Source organism: Cinclus cinclus, chromosome Z (genome assembly GCF_963662255.1).
Source record: "Cinclus cinclus chromosome Z, bCinCin1.1, whole genome shotgun sequence".
Classification (NCBI taxonomy): Eukaryota; Metazoa; Chordata; class Aves; order Passeriformes; family Cinclidae; genus Cinclus; species Cinclus cinclus.
Window position 1 is genome coordinate 85,066,211 of NC_085084.1, and position 13,941 is coordinate 85,080,151.

The 13,941-nt window shown below is 51.1% G+C and overlaps 1 protein-coding gene across 1 annotated transcript in view; it reads left to right on the plus strand.

Annotated features, from left to right (window-relative positions):
- The first annotated feature begins 900 nt into the window (after window positions 1-900).
- The window catches only part of NEDD4L (NEDD4 like E3 ubiquitin protein ligase), an 86,541-nt gene continuing 73,500 nt past the window's right edge, over window positions 901-13,941 (plus strand). The window contains exon 1 of the mRNA XM_062514074.1: window positions 901-974. The gene's annotated coding sequence lies outside the window, so the exon portion shown is untranslated. The remainder of the gene's footprint in view (window positions 975-13,941) is intronic.

Consider the following 13,941-nt stretch of genomic DNA (forward strand, 5'->3'; position numbering starts at 1 on the left):
GGGAGGGGCTCGGCTGGGGCAGAGCCAGCTCAGGGACAGAAAACAAATCAAAAGCTCATTTAGAGCTAATGCGGAACTGGATTTTGCCCAGAAGTCGTTCCAAGTGCCCACAGCGTTTTGTTTCCCTAAAACCCGTGATGGCAAGGGAGAAATGCCACGGTGAGGGACCAGCTCCGACTGCTCCGGAGAGCCGCGGGCAGTGGGGGCTTCGCTCCTGTCCATCCTGGGACACATCCCGGGACAGGCCCGGTCCCGCACGGGGACACATCCCGGGAGAGGCCCGGTCCCGCACGGGGACACATCCCGGGACAGGCCCGGTCCCGCACGGGGACACATCCCGGGAGAGGCCCGGTCCCGCACGGGGACACATCCCGGGACAGGCCCGGTCCCGCACGGGGACACATCCCGGGAGAGGCCCGGTCCCGCACGGGGACACATCCCGGGACAGGCCCGGCGGTGCCGCTCCCACCCACTGGGGGGCGCCTGCCACGCGCGCCCGCTGCCCCCGCGCGCCCACCCTCCCCGAGAGCGCACGTCCCTCGCGGCCCCCGCGCGCCCATTTTCGCGCCCTTTTCCCCCCCCACCCCCCTCACGCGCCCCCTCACGCCCGTCCCTCAGGGCGGTGAGGGAGCGGAGCGGAGCGGGGCCCCTCCTGCGCTTTGTGCCGCGCCCCGCCCGCCGCCGCTGGGCCGGCCCGGCGCTCTCCCCGCCCCACCGGCGCTCCCCGTCCCTGCGGCCGCGCTCAGCCCCGGCCCGCGGCGGCGGCGGCAGCGCGGGCGGCCCCGGGCGGCCCCGCCCCCGGCCCCTTTCCGCCGGGCTTGGCTCCCGGCGCCTTCCGCCGCCCCGCGGGCCAGCGGCGGCAGAAGCAGCAGCGGCGAGAAGAGGTAGGCGGCGGTGGGCGGCTCGGCGGGCCCGGGAGCGGCTCCATGGCGACCGCGGCGGCGGAACCAGTGTACGGGCTCTCGGAAGACGAGGTGGGTCGTCGCTTGACGGGGCTGGGTTCGGGCTCTATCGGGGCCCCGTCGGCGGGAGCCGCGGCTGAGGTTCGGGAGCTGGGCGAAGGTCGACGGTCGGTCCGGGAGGGCAAGCGTTGTCCGTCCCGCAGGGCTCCGCGCCCCTCCCGCGGCGGCCACTTGCCTGGGGGCGGCCCGGCCCGGGGAGTGCTGCCCGCACCCCAGGCAGGTGCGGCCGCCCAGAGCCCGCGGGTGTCTCGGCCGGGCTGGCGGCGAACAAAGAGCCGCGGCCGGCGGTGCTGCGAACGGGGGCGACCGCCCCTCGCCGCCTCCTTCGCGCAGCGCTGCCCGTGTCCCCAGGGAGCGGCCGCGGGGCCGGAGCGGAGCAGCCGCCGGGCCGGTGCGCCGGGTACTGTGTCAGACGCTGCCTGGCCCCAATGCAGATGGAGCTGATAAGCGGGGTAGGACCTGCGATAACTAATCGCCGTGTGCTGGCTTTATCAGCCGATGTTTTCTGCAGAACCGAACAAATCCTACAGTCATGAGGAGAACAGTGGGGTTTACTTTAGGTGAACGTTAAAAATCTTATTTAATGTCCTTTTTGTTTCATTGCTTTGGTCAGGTGCTCCTGTTCCTAGGAGCCAGTGTCACAGAGCATCAGCAATGGGCAAGGCTGCATTACTGGGCTGTGGTTTCAGAGTATCGGCTGTTAGGAGCGCACGTATTGCTTTTATTTTTACAGGAGTGAATGGTAATTGCAACAGTATTGCTTCCGGTTTTGTGGGGCTGAACACGACGGGTGATGTGTCAGTCTGTTTGTGGTGTAGAAGAAACTAACATTAGAAACACCTTCTGCCTCGTGAAGCTGACAGACAATGTTTCTTACCTGGTGTATTTCAGTGGCACGAAGCCTGGATGACTGTAACGTTTAATTCTCATTGGGAAGGAGGTTTCTGGGCAGGGGTGGGTGTTTTGGTAAGAGGGGGTGTCATTCTGTTGTTGTTAAATTATAAAGCTGAGAGCTGAGTTATCGCAAATGCTCTGCCTGTGTGTGAAGGTAGGGGAGGGGAGAGGGTTGTTGCAGGAGCCTTGGGTGATGCAGATAGCGAGCACAACAGCAGAGAACCTTCTCCTCCCTGGGCTGTTCCATAAGCCTTCGTTGTGATCACAGCGGTGGCTGGCATCTGTCCCCAAGACGCTTTGGCCAGCTCCGGTGCATTGCCTGACCCTGCAGGTAGCTGGGCCGACTGCCGAGCCATCTGCAGGGCCTTGCTTGCTCTGGAGCTGCCGGAGGGCCTGCGGGAATCCTGCCCGGTCCTGGGCTGCCGGGGGCCTGTGGGGATCTCGCCTGCTGCTGGGGGCTTTTCGCAGGCTTAGGGGACAGCCAAAGGCAGTGGGGTTTGCTGTCCCAACATGGGCATTCCAAAACATCTGGTTGGAGCTGCTTTTGTGCTTATATTAGCAAGTGTGATCTGGGAGGAAAAGGGAAAGCTGGAGCCACCCTGCCAGGTCCCAGGGAGGTGGCTGAGAACATCATGCTGGAGCTTGGCTGCTGCCTTTTCTGTTGTGCGTGTGCTCGCTGTGTCTTTTGTCCCTGCCTCGACATATGCTGGTACTTGCTCAGAATGCTAAAGAGAAACGGATACCGGCAGAAATCTGCTGGCTGCTCTCACCTTGGCTTGGAGATGGAGGGATCTTGGGAGAGCAGGGGCTGTTCCTGCCATGATACTGAGCCCCAGCTGATGCTGGGGACCTGGCCTGTGGAGCAGTGGGCAAGGAGATGTGTTTATCACTCATCTCCCAAGATAAAACTAAGCTGTTGGAAAAGGAGCTGCGGGGAAAAGAAACACTCTGGTCTCTGAGCAGTGACCAGTGTCACAGCTGCAGTGATGCCCACAGCCACAGTGCCTGAGGGACAGGAGACTGTGCTTTGTTTCCTGCTTTGCTGCGCATCTGCTGGTGCTGGACACTTCTCAGGAAGAGCAGTGAATATCTAAAACTACAGCAGGAGTCCACAAATTGAAATAGGATGGAAAAAAGAGGGAAAAGGGATGGAGGGAGGGGTGCAGGTGATCTAGCCTGTTGGGCTGTAGTTTCATGACCCTGAGAGCCTGACCTGGTGTTGAGTCACTAGTAATGGGCATAGGAGCATGGAGGGGGAAAGGATGGTCTCTCTCAGGAAGGTGGCTCTAAGAAAGCTCTAGTATAGCTCAGGAGGGCTGAGGAAGGTGTGCTGACAGTTCTCTGCATGCTGGCTTGTGTGGGTAAGGACTTCCCGCTAGCATTGGCTTGGACTTGGCTCATCATTTTTTTGGAAAGCAGAGTCCTATTAGCTGTAAGAGAGCTGTGAGAGGCTGAATGTGTGGACATATTGAGCATATTCATCTCCTTTGTTCCTGCCTGGGTTTGAAATGCAGTTTGCAGATCTGTTGTAGAGGGGTTTTGGAGGGCTTTGAGTGCCCTTGTGCAGTGGTTCCACTCCTGGCACATTTGCTGATTGGAAAATGCTGTGATTTACATGCAAGCTGGACTTGCTGAGTGGCTCTCCAGAGAGAGAGAACCGGCAATCTCTGCTCCAGAGCAGAGGCACAGGCTTCCCTGCTGCTCGCACAGCTGATGTGTGTGGCAGGCGTGGAGCAGGCCCGGGCTGCGCGTGTGCCAGTGTCCCTGCAGAGCAGGGGCCTGCACTCACCCCTGTGGGTAGCTGTGCTTCCCACGGCTGCCTTCCACGGGGACATTGGCCCTTTTGCCCAAGGACTCTGAGAGGTGTTGGGAACACTGGGCATTGTCGGGGATTTGGGGATCACTGAGTCACAGTTCAGGGGATGAGCCAACCATTGCAGTTTGTCATGGCAGATCATGTTGTGTTCATAGATCAGCCTCCTTTTAACCTGAACTGTCAAGTGTTTTATATTAATTAGCTTAAAGCAGCTGTAAATCAGATTAATATCCTGCCAATTTTTCGCTGTTGGGCTGATCTTAGCACTGGGCCAGGCTACCCAGAGGGTGTTGGAGCTCCGTCCTTGAGGCTGTTTGGGACCATTGGGACACAGGCCTGGGCAGCCAGCTGTGGCTTAAGTAGGGGGTGGGCCAGGTGACCTCCAGAGGCTTGTGCCAACCTCAGCCCCATTGCAATTCTGTGAAATAATATTTATACAGGCTCCTGGAAGCTTAGGGGCTTTTGTGCCATCTCTAAATATCAGTGTATATAAAAGCTTGCAGCCCTTTGTAGCAGAAAATATTTGTGAATGAAGTGTACCTCTTGTTTGTTTCAGTTTGGGTTTCTTGAGAGTCAAATGTTGCCCACACAAATATTTTGTTTCTCAGTGTCCTTGGATGGAAGTAAACCTTGCAGCTCCTTGGATCTTGTTCGCTTGAATAAAAAAATGGAACTTCAGAGAAAAGATCCTTGAAGAGTGTCTTTTTATACTTTAAAATATTAGGGGGAAAATAGGTTAAAATTAGGAAGGGAAAAGCATATGTGAGACCGCTCTCTGCAGTTCCAGCATTCTTCTCTTTTCAAGTTCTATTTAACTTCTGTGACTTGTGATTGAGTCAATTGGAATTAGAAGCTTCCTACTGAGATGACATTTTGTCATGCCTTAGAAATTGTCAAAAGGATCTTATGTTCCTGAAAATATCTTGACGTGTGAGATACAATCCCATATGCCTCAAGATAAATAATTCTTCATGTAGTCACTGCAGCCTAACCTTTCATCTTGGTTCTTATGTGGTGTGCTGGGCAAAGCCTTGTGCCTGAGAAATAAATCCTGAAGGATTTCAGGAGTTCAGGAGCCTGCGTGGTGCTTCACTTTACTGAGACACGCTTGGGGAAAGGGAAACAAGCCCAGTTCTGAGGATGATGGAAATGTTTCCTATGGACAGGATGAATTCCTGTAAAGCATGGGCTCCCCTGTACTGGATCTGACATCAGGGTAAGAAATAAGCCAGGATTTGCCACAGTGGTGCTGTGGTGAAGTGCAGCTCGTGCTGTGATGGATAAACTGGATGTATGTGCAAACTGTTTCAGACTGAGGTATATGGGATCTTGGCTTTTGTGCCTTGTGTTTACATGTTTCTGCTGGATTTGTTGCTCTGGAATGATCTCCCTTGAGGGTGTCTCCTTCCCGGTACTCGAGTGTCATGTTAACAGATCCATGAGATGGGGCTGCAAAAGCCTCAAGATGAAGATGTTACTGCTCATGATCAGCAGGATTTAATGGGGAGGAAAAGGGCTGTGATTTTCCCTCCCTCCCTGGACTTGGTGACAGCAGTGAAGTGGGAGTTCAGGGCTGGATTTCTCTACTTTGCATTGAAGCAAAGCATAAACTTTGGAAGTAAGGGCAATGCTGAGTTGTTGGGGCAGTGTCGGTGTTGTAGATGGTTACAGTTAGATTTCAGGGGACGTTTCCTTTTGCGTGGCTTCAGTGGTGAGTCTGTACCTTGCTGCTCTCCCGGCTTCCACGCTGTGCCGGCACAGCCAGAGGTGTTTTCAGAGCCCAGGCTGTCCCCATGGAGCCCCTGCCAGCATTGGTGCTGGGGAGGGGTTCCAGAGCCGTGTCCCTTCGTTGCGTGGTTCCCAGCTCGGCTCCTGGAGCAGCGCTGGAGCATCGGCTGCTGTGGCACTGGGTGAAGGAGCAGGGTGCTGATGTGCTGGAGAAGCACCTTGTGGCTGCTGTGGCTCCTCAGCTGTGAGGTGGCAAGGGGCTGTGTGGGGGCACCAGTCTGGCACCATGAGCTCCAGCCCAGCTCACCCCTCTGCGTACCCGAACCTGGAGGCTTTATGTGAAAAACGCCTTGAGTTCCTTGAGAAGATGCACCCTTTGTCTCCACCGCTGAACGCAGACCCTTTAAATGAGAGCTCTGTTGTTTCTGCTCTGAATATTCTGGTTACATAAAAGCCTCACTGCCATCTGAGAGTGAGAAGGGCCTCCCTTGGTCACAGCACTGACAGTGTCTTAGCAATAAGTAATTCAGAATAGTGAATTTTTTATTGACCCTGAATTGTTTTTATAGACTCTAAGCGCACTGGCTTCAGGGATAGCATGTAAACCTTAAATGATGATTAAAAAGTCCAGGTAGGGAAGCATTTCATAAATGACAGGGCTTGCGTATCTACTTGTGTGGCAGAATATCAAAAGAGGCTGTGGTTCTCTGGAGGTCAATAGATTTTTATAACAGCCTGCATTTTAAACCGGCTTTTGATGAGTTATTGGCATGTTTTGGTCACTAGTGCTGACACTAAGTAAATTCTAGTTTTATTATAAAATGAATGTAAAGACATGTAAGGAGGCATGTATGAACATGAGGGTCTGAAGGAGGCGAGGAACGTTAGTTTTAGTATAGCCCCATTCAGAAATGGCTCTGTGTGCCCTGGCTGTTCTGTGCTCTAAGGGTATGCGAGTTAGGGTATGCAGGTGGTGCAAGCCATGGTTGTTCCTTTGGGAAGGGGGACGAGCATTCCTTGGGCTCCGTGCGAAGCGCCGGCCGCTGGAGGGCACTGCGTGATGAGAAATGGGAGCTCCGCTTTCCCTCCGCTTCTGCACAGGGGCCATTTTCCTGGGAAGCAAACATGGACTGCGAGCCCCACACCTGTTGGTGAGCGTGCCCCTCACCCCCGGGCACCGCCTGTGCTGGGAGTTACAGATCTCTGACGGGACTTGCTGTGTTTTGTTTTGAAAACATCACCAGGCATGGAATGAGTGCCAGTGAGCTTATCTATCAGAAGGGAGTCAGTGTTTGTTACATCTTAGAGTGTTGTGGGAACAATTCACCCCTGCAGTTTCTAGGCTGGTGCTGTGTCTCCAGCCAGTGAAAGGTTCTGTGAGATAGAATATTTATCCTTTCTGAACAACACAGCTCCTGCTGTGAGGTGGGCTGCCTGCACAGTTGCTGTAGGATCCAGAGGTGGTGCTGTGGGGGCAGCCTGTTGGCAGCTCACTGATTTCTGCTGGATTGGGCTGAATTGGACCTCTCAGTCTCAGAAGATTGGATGGGGCCAAGACCTTTGCTTAATTAAACTCTGTGCAATATAAGCTGGGATTTTCTGGGCAAGATGGAAACTTCCAGGCCTTGTCATAGCAGTGAGGGCTGTATTGTCCAACAGCTTCAGTCAACAGAAAGTCATAGATGTGATAACAACGTGTAAAAATAGCTTGATTTAATTACAATTAAGTTTTGCAGTCAGTGAATGGAGAAACTTCATTAACTTCCATAAATTTCTCCATCTTTTGCCTTCACTGCTCCTTCTTCTTGAATGTTTCATTGTGTTGAATAGGAGTGTTTTACTGTAGCAGTAGGAGTGCTGCCGGGCATCTCTGTCCCCTTTCGGGAAGAAGTGAGGTGTAACCATGTGTACGCTGTTATTTTGGGTAAGCCGGCTAGGAATGTGGTGCGGGTTGGGTGACTCCTACCTCTAGCGCTGGGAGGAAGGAATGTTGTTTTACTGCTGGTATACTCAGGACTGGAGCTGCTGCTAGTCAGTACGAACACCTGGCAGGGTTACCTGGGACTGGGACTGTGGCTTTCAGAAGTATTTAACACAGTCATGCCAACTTTTTCCAGCATGGGGTTCTTAAGATACCGAGTTTCTAGTGCTGGAGTTTTCCCTTCCCCTGCTTCCACTGTCTTTTCCTTTCCCCTGCCAGAAAGAAGGAAGAAAACAAAATCCTTAGGAAAGGGATTATTCTCTGTTAGAGAAAACTAGTAATTAATTTTAAAATAAGAGATGTGGCTAAATTGCACGGGCCTGGAAGCTAATTGCAGTTAAAATAGTTTAAAATAAACCAACCTATGAAAACAACTCAAAGCCCGAACAAAACAAATCCAGGAATTTGATTTCTGAGATGGATTATGGAATTAATTGAGATGGATTATGTCTGCCAAGTGATGTCTTAACTGGGCAACAGACTCGGTGTATGTATTTGTAATTCTTCTTTTTTTTTTCCTCCCTCCATTTGACCGTAATTCCTGCGTGCTGCTAGACTGTAGGAGTTTGTCAGAATCCTGATTTCAAGGATTTAGGAACCTTGCCTGTAGTCAAAATAAGTATCGTCAGTTGTGAGAACACTGGCTATTCTGAGGAATCACTCCATGAATGAGTTGAGCTTTGCCATTAAGCCATAGCACCTTACTTTTGTGCCTCACTGCACAAATCAGTGTGGCTGTATTGGTGTCCTGCCAGCTCAAGTGAGGTTTTCCTGTTTCCATGTAGTTAATCTGCTGGAGGGGAGCAGAAAGATTTGGAACAGGGAGCACAACCATGCAGTCCTCTCTCCTTTGGCAGATCCTAGTGTTGAATAATCCTGGCTTGAGGGTGGAAAGTATGTTCCTGTAATCTGTGTTGGTTTTAATTGAAAGCAGTTCAAAGTCTGACTCTCCTTAAGCGTCTTTATGTTGTGTAGATGATCACACTGAATTCATGGTGGGCTTTTTTAGAGGTGGGAGTGATGAGTAGTGTGCAGGAGAAGGTGTCCTGGCATGACTCCCTCATGGATGGTCAGTTTGGAAACCGCTGTGGTGGGGAAAATCTGCTTTTGGCTTCTTCCTGTGGCACTGGATGTAAGGTTTGGAGCATGCTGCTCTGGAAGCCATGTGGACAAAAATGTCTCCCCACAGAAATGCTGGGATTTGGGATGGGAAAGAGGAGGCCAATCTGAGACCATGGGTGATGGAGACAACCCAGGTGCCTGAATGGGGCTGTACTGGCTGCTCCCATCAGAGATACTTTGGCCTGATTTAGTCAAATGAACTAAATACAGATTTATGGATTTTATGGGTTGCCTGTTAGTGACTGCCTCCTTAGCAGGGGCCCCTGTGGCACTGCTGGGTGTGTGTGGTGTGCTGAGGACCTTCAGCTGGTGCTGACTTTTAATATGTGCTAATGATGTTCAGCTGGTGCTGGTTTTGTTTAAATATGTGCTAATGATGTTCAGCTGGTGCTGGTCTCAGTGGCTGATCCCAGGACAGTCCAGTTGCACCTCTGCACTCTACTGGAGCAGAGGGAGTTGAGGCTGATACGGCTTCTGGAGCAACCCACACAAATATAATGGATTTGCACTTTTGAAAGAGAGTTGCTGCTTTCTCTTACGCACTCTGGGACCAGTCGTGGCCCAGTGTAAATCTGCAGACAGCATCCCATGCCTTTGCAGGGCTGTGGAATTGCTGTAACTTCTGGAAAGGTGATGGAAGTCAGAGGTATGTGGCACGAGCTGCTGGGGTGCTGGTGGAGGGTGTGTGTGAATGGAGGGCACCTGCTCTTTGGTGGCTGTGAGCTGCGAAACTGGATCTCATGAATCCAGAACTTTGGCTAGAATCCTGACCCTGATGAAGTCTGTGGCAAGTTTGTCTAAAAGCAGCTCATCTGTAGTCATATGGGAATGTTAAATGGATGAATTCCCTAACAAACAAGTGGAGTTTTTAACCTTTCTTTAAAGATGTCTGGAGTTGACCGTTGCTGCTGTTTGTGGTGAAGGGAGTGGTAAGAGGGAGAAGTGGTGTGTGGACAAGACTCTGTCTGGGCTTTGTGCTTGTGCTGATTCAGCCTCATTAACAAAGCAACAGCTTTGCTGCGCTGTGATGAGCAATGGACTTACTTCTCTAACCTCTGCTCTTGGTACAGTGATGTTCGATGTATTATAAGATGTTGCCTTGGCCATTGTTTGTAGCAGTTGGGCTGAAAGAACTTGAAAATGCTCTTGTCTTTGACAGGTCTTGCTTACATGCAACTCCATTTTATAGCTGTGGTAGTGGTGTCACTGTTTGGAGTTCAGGGTTGCAGGAACGCCTCCCGGCCTCCCTTCATGTGTGCTTTGCCCCCCTCCCTTTGTTAAAATGCGGTCTTAGTGCTAAAGTTTACACCCATCCCAGTGGGTGGGTAGGCACTTGAAGTGGAGAACTGCCCAAGGAGTGGGGACTTGGGCAGCTCAGGTGCTGTGTGCCGCAGTTCCTCGCACAGCCTGTGCTTGTTTCAGATAAGTGGTGGAGGAGGCTCATGTTTGCGTATTTATCCTTGCTGGCTGTTTGGTTTGTTTCAGTTCCATCTGGTCAAGTTTGGTAATTTACTATTTTATTCCTTATTTCCAACATCCATAGAAAAACCTTCAGTCTTCAGGGTCAGGTAAATTCCTGTGCATGCCTGGGCTGGAGTGTGTGTGAATAACACCATTCCTGCCACCGTGACCAGAGGAGGCACTTGGCCTTTCTGTTCCCTGTGGGAGGGAGCCTTGCTGCGTGCTTTTCCCTGGCAGGGTAGGCTGGTCCCAGCAATACTGTGACACACCTGGGTCCTGACAGTGTCAGTGCTGGCTCAAGGTCTGGAAACCAGAGCTGGATGTGGACCTTTAGGAGGGACAAAGGGCAGTGAACATGAATAGATTGTTCTCTTTTTAAGGTAGCACTATAGATATTATTTTCCAAGATTTTTTTTGTACAAGGTGGATTGTCCTGATGCTTCTGTTGCCTCTCTTAGCCAGAAGTTACAGTCTCATTCTGCGTTCTAATTAGCACGTTAAAGAACATGTTGCATTTTCCCTGCCCTGTGTTGAGGCTGAGATTTCACTTATCCCTGTTTAGGGGCCAGCTGCATCCCAAGGGTGGTGGCTGTGCCACTCTGGAGCTCCAGAATGGGAGAGGTGGGTACAGCAAAGGCCAGCAGACTCCCCTGTCCTGCAGGTCTGGTCTGGCTCTCTGGGAGCAAGGTTAGTTGTTTTTTTTTCAGGGACATCCTGCAGCTGTACTAGAGGTTGTGCCAAATCAAGCTGGGTTTTGGTTTTGTCTTAACTAGTTTCTGTTGTAGTTTGAAAGTCAAACATTATAAACCAGACTGTGCTAAGTGGTTACAGGCTGGGTGTGGATTACCTGCCAGGTCATTTGTCACCACGTTCCTGCCTGTTCCTAATGCAGGATCCTGAAAGAGCCTCTTTGGAAGCTGTTGAAACCATGAGCCCTTCACAACTGTTAGTGACTGGCCTCAGTCTGCAGAGTTAAGATGCTGGAGTTTGTAGCTAATGTGTTCTCAAGTCTTATGGTGACCTCCTCATATCACATCCCTATCCGTGTCACTTTTTTCCTTAGAATGTTGTCCAAAATTTGCCTTGGAACTAGTGCATATTTTAAAACATTTCAGTCACAGCTTTAGTCACTGTTTTGATTGACATTGCTATTAAAGAAATGCCTCTTAACACTGTTCAAATTGATTTAGCAAAACCCTGAGTGGTTCCTTCAGCCTGCTGACATCATGAGAATTTACCTTTAATGCCTTGTGCTGCTGTCATTTTATGTTGGATCTGGTCAGTTCAGTCCTGAGCTACTTGTACGTGCATTTGTGTTATGTCATTTCACTCTGGGGAGAGATGATCAGCTGTAATTCAGTACAGGTACCTGTACCCTGGTCTAGCACATGCTGCATGGCTCCCAGCAGCTCTGAGTGTCTGTGCCCTACAGGGGGTGAAGCTGTTGTTTCACATTCCCAAAACTTGGACAGGAAGTAGGGTCTGTGTGAGAGGGAGGTCGTACGTGAGTGCTGAAATGGCTGCTGCAGCTGTACCTGGTGAGGGAAATCATTAAGCACCACTTTTGGTCAGCTCTGTGTGTCAGACACCAAAACTGTGGCATTTGGGAAGTGGAGTTGGGGTCCCCAGCCTGATGTCACTGCAGGCTGGAGCACATGCCCATAGACAGATAGCCTTTGATAAGGCTGGAATGTGCTGCAGAAGCTCTGTGTCATTGCTCACTGTTGCTGTGGAAACTGGCTGGTTTTGGTGGTTTAGCACTCAGCATCTCCTGATGTTTCCTGGGAAGGTGAAGAGGCAGTGCAGTAGCTGATCCCCTAGCCTGGAATTGCACGCCAGGGCTGGTGGACACCAGGGTTGTCACGTGGGTGTTGCTGGATGTGTGACCCGAGGTAGCTGCCATCAGGAGGACAGACAGGCCCTACCTGTGTCCTGGGGCTGGCATGGCACCCCAAGGCATGCCCTGCTGGTGTCTTTGGGGTCTTGGGCACTGGGACTGCCATGGGGATAGGCTGAGCCTGAGGGCTGGGGTGCTGTCCCTGTCCTGGAGGTCAGAGCTGGCAGGAACTCCCTGCCTCCCCCAGCTGGCCTTTGTTCTGGACGGGTTGTGTGGGGAGGACAGCTCGTCAGGAGGAACATGTTGTCTGTGTTCGTGCTCCCTGTGAGCGTGCTATGGCTGAAAATCCAGGACCTCAGTGTGATAAAAGCTGTTCACAGCTCTTATCAGGGCTTCCTGATTTCCTCTGTCTGGCATTCACCTGGGTCGTATGTTTCCTGTGGATGTGGTTGGTGGCCTCAGTTTTGCTGCCCATCGTTTTCTTGCTTGTGTCTCTGGGACTCAGTATTAAACTCAAGAGCAAGCAGAGGCTGAAGGGCCAGCATGGTGGTCTTTGCTGTGAGGGGCTTGTGCTCAGCACTAGGGACAATTCTTGACCTTTGGATTTCATCTGTGGTTGCAGTCTGTGCTCTGTCTTCCTAGATAGAGGTGGTACTCCCTGCAGTTTTCAGGAGAGGTTTAAGTCCTCTCCACTGTCAAACTGGCCATTTAATGTTGTGTCAGTCTTTGGAGTGATGCCACTCAGACTGGAACATCCTTGCTGTTTCAGTGACACTAAGGAGGCTTTTCTTTCTGAGAAATCTCAAGTCTTCCAGTCAGATAGAAAGACAGGACTGTGGGTAATTGAGACAGAGGACAACCTGCACTGTGTGATCACCTCTGAAAAGCTTTTTCATGGAGAGAGTCCCCTTCTTCCTCTCCTTCCTAATATTCCATAAATGCTTTCAGTGTTTGGAAGGTGCATTAGAGGCAGGAGGTACATGATGGCATAGGACAGGGAGTACATTGATTTACTGTTTTTTACGGTTTTCTGACCTCACTTATAGTTTTTATGGAAGGCTGGATAAGGAAATAAGATGTACAGATCACTGTTTTAGAGCTGAGAGTGTTGGAAGAGAGAGCACTTGCTGCTCTGGATGCAGAAATATTGGATATGTCTATCAGGAGATAGTAGCAAATTGCATTGGCTTTCTGTGCCAGTGAAGGTGTCTGCTGGGCTGGCCAGCACTCTCATTATTAAATAAAAATTACCCTTTTACATTCAAGCAATTACTTGGGAAAACTAATTGTGAGAATCTTTCATTATTCCAGCTTACTCAAGTTTAGTGGTAGCTCTGGCCTGGTTGTTGTGAGGATGGACTGTGGGCAAGCTGGGAAGTGACTGAGCTGAAATGCTGCCACTGAGATGGTCCAAGCAAAGCAGGATGAAGTTGTTGCAAAGGGACAGTAAATAATATTAATTTCTTTCGCATTGCTGCCCTGAATCTTTGGAAGCTTACATGTTGCACTGGAACCTCTTTCTGGTTTAGATGTGTTCCTGTCTCTTGGTGGTTTTTGGTTACATGGGAGGAACTGGTACTTTTTCTCTAGCATCCCTCTGAGTTCCTTTGTTTGTCTGGCTATTGGAGTTTTGTGCTGTTTTGTTTCTTTTTTTTTTTCCCCTCATTATGAAAATGCTTGGGAAGAGAGAATAAATCCCTCTGCAGGACACCTGTTCCATGAAGTTGTTCCTTGGCAGGCTGTTTCTCAAAGCCAGTGACTTTCAGGTTGCCTTCTGACAAGTCAGGCTGTGGTTTGTGCCCCGCAAGTTGCTGCCTTTTCCTTGCCCAGGGCTGCAGCCGCTCCTGTTGTCTCTGCAGCCTGCGCTGGAAGGCAAGCTGGGATTCAGCAGATATTAGCTGATTCCTTGGGTTAGGAGGCACTGCCAGGGCTCTGCAAGAGCATACTCAGTGCTCACCCATGTTCCTGCAGAGCTTGGGATGAGCGGAGCTTACCTGGATCCCGCAGCAATTCCAGAATGTTTGGGGTTTTTAAACTTTTTTGCACTAAACTTTCCGCTTGCCGAATAAATCTCAACACAGCCACCCTCATTCATATTTTGGGTCTCGTGCTTTACACAGACTAAGTCTTCACAAACCAG